The sequence below is a fragment of the Crocuta crocuta genome, unplaced genomic scaffold (genome assembly GCF_008692635.1).
Source record: "Crocuta crocuta isolate KB4526 unplaced genomic scaffold, BGI_CrCroc_1.0 scaffold57, whole genome shotgun sequence".
Classification (NCBI taxonomy): Eukaryota; Metazoa; Chordata; class Mammalia; order Carnivora; family Hyaenidae; genus Crocuta; species Crocuta crocuta.
Genome location: NW_027532163.1, coordinates 3,331,093 through 3,333,715, shown reverse-complemented (window position 1 = coordinate 3,333,715; position 2,623 = coordinate 3,331,093). Strand labels below are relative to the sequence as shown.

The following is a 2,623-nucleotide window of genomic DNA, read 5'->3' as shown; positions in this document are numbered from 1 at the left end:
GAATGAGCCCCCCCTCCCCCCCCATCCACTCTGGTTTTCCACACAACAGCCAGTGGGCCTTCTCTAAAAGAGAAATGCATCGTATCTCTTTCTCTTACACCCATTACCCGTTACTGGACTGTCAATGCCCTGGTGTGAGAGACGCAGTTCCTAACAAATCCTACAGATTCCTAGAGTGGTGGCCCTATTGTCTCTCGGGCCTCATCTCTCTGTCTTCGCCCCACCTCTGCACCACCCACACTACCCTGGTCAACCGCCCCTCCCCACCTCTGCCCGGTCTCTTCCTTCTGTCTGCATGCTTTTCCCCTCAGCCCACTTCAGCTCCAACTCCCACCCACTCCACTTTGCTGACTTTGGCCCAAATGTCACTTCGGGGAGCTGTCCACGGTCTCTCCCTCCCATTGCCAGCCTCACCTTCTCCAGCGCTCTCGTTAGATGCTCCTGGCTCCCTGACCTTCCAGTTGTGAGGGTGATGATTTGGTCCTTCTTTTTTCAAACCCCAACACCTGAAAGAGCGTCAGGCACTTGGTACAGGGTCAGCAGTGCCCCTGAAATGATGGAGAAGGGAACGAGTGAAGGAAAGAATGCTGTGTGTATTCCTCTCCCCCTGACCGTCCAGCTCAGACTCGAGCACAGGGCTTAGAGGGAAAGCACGTACAGCTGGGATGCTAATCCCACGCTTGGGCAATGCCCCCCACCCCCCTCCCCCGGGTGCCCTGCAGACACTGTGGCCGGGAGAGGGGCTAGTTCAGACCACAGGCTTTCTCTGTCCCTCCAGCCCTCAGGAAGGATCCAGTGTCCTCACCTGCACTCTGTCGCCCAGGTGCCTGCTTGGGTCTGTGAATCTGCAGCATGTGGGACCTGATAGCCCTCATCTACTGTTTGGCCGGTGGTATAGACACAGTCTCTGAAGAAAGCTTTCCCAGAACTGCAGAGACAGGAAATGTTATCAAAATCACCCAGAAAAGCTGTTTCTGGAATTGCTGGTCACGGTAAAAAATTTGAGGTGGATGAAATCTAAGGTATGGGTGGTGAGGGTATTTCTTTTCATCATGATTATTTATCCTTTCCCCCTAAAAATAAAAATGTTGGCACCCACTATGAACTTCTAGCCTGGGAGTGTATGAAAGAGCTATAAAGCATTTTCCCAGAAATCAAGTCACTCACAGTGTGAGGATATCAAATGCACATTGATGACACCAGTGCGCCGTGTATTCATTTGACAAATAGTGAACCCCTATTACGTGTCAGGGCGCGCTTGGCACCAGGGGTCGCCGGCGGGTACTGTCCACCCCTTTCCCTGTGGCTGGACTTTCCCAGCGGTATCTGCGGAGGTCACATTTAAGTGCATGTGCTTTGTAGCGATTTCCTGGGTCGGATTCCTGGTGTTCTCTCTCTCTCTCTCTGGCTATGTCAACTTGGGCAAGTTACTTTAACCTCTCTATGCTTTTTCTGTGAAGCTGGGACTACGGATATTACCTACCCGTAAGACTGTTACCAGGACTACGCCAACACTTGAGAAGTGCTCAGAGTGGTGCCTACTGGAAGATACCACCTTCTATCAGTGTTGGTTGTCATTCCTGCCAATCGAGCCATCTCCCTGTCTCCCACGGTGCCGATCTTTTGCAATCCCTGCCCCTTCTTCTCAAGACAAGATTTTCACGGGTGATCTTCCCTCCCCTCTCTGCTCCTCCTTGAGGTCAGCATGGGGCTGCACTGAGGAACCCGGGGCGGAGCACATGACCCAGGTTTCAGCCAATCAAAAACCCCTGCATTTCCTGGCCCGCCAAGATTGGCTGGTACTGTGATGTAAGCTCTTCCGGGGGAAGTGATCCTCAGGACCTTGGCTCTCTCGTGGGAGGCTGGGCGAGGCCTGCGGCCGCTTCTGCTGCCTCTTTCTAGAGAATGGGAGTCTGAGCTTTCCTGAGGAAGGCGGAGTTCTGGGCTCACCATGGAAGCCCCATGTCCGTTGGTGAGAAGCCCAACTTAGTTCCCATCTTTCCATTACCAAGTCAAGAAATTCTCTTTTGGCTTCAACCCAGAAATTTTCTGTCCCTCGGAACAGAAGTCCTAATAGGCCATCGCACATCCATATAACACCTATTTCTTGAGTACTTGCTACCTGCTGGGACCTGCGCTAGGTGCCGGGGGTGAGGGCTGGTGGGTAGTATGTTAGAGATGATGTCACTGTTCTCAAGAGCCTTGAGTTCTAGGGTGAGACAGTAAGACCCAGGGGCTGGCTATCCCCAGCCCCCCACCCGCCCAAGGGCTACCCGCTCTCAGGACCTTTGGGAAAGAAAGCCTTTGTCCTATATTTGCAGTCAGCTCAGCTGCAGGCCATGGGGCTGTTCATCTTCTGAAACCCCAGACCCACCTTGCCTTTGACCACTGCTGCCACTTTCTCAACTGCCCAAGAGAGGCAGGGATGTGGGGGTCTCCACTCCTCCATGACAATGCCCCAGGGGGCTGCACAAAGCCATCAGACCCTTCAGAGAGACCAGGTAATTAGGCCCCGTGTATCTAAGTGGAAAGGAATTGATATTGAGGCATGAAGGAAGCATATACGTNCCCACCCCACCCTCCACCCCCCACCCCACAAGACGCAGAGTTCTTTCAGGTACTA

General features: G+C 53.3%; 1 long non-coding RNA gene across 1 annotated transcript in view; it reads right to left on the bottom strand.

The window, feature by feature from the left end:
• Positions 1-1,733, bottom strand: part of LOC144241918 (uncharacterized) — a 2,190-nt gene extending 457 nt beyond the window's left edge. The window contains exons 1-3 of the long non-coding RNA XR_013338244.1: positions 1,484-1,733; positions 806-928; positions 415-548 (exon numbers count right to left, since the gene is read on the bottom strand). This is a non-coding gene — a long non-coding RNA (uncharacterized LOC144241918). The remainder of the gene's footprint in view (positions 1-414; positions 549-805; positions 929-1,483) is intronic.
• Between the last annotated feature and the right edge of the window lie 890 nt (positions 1,734-2,623).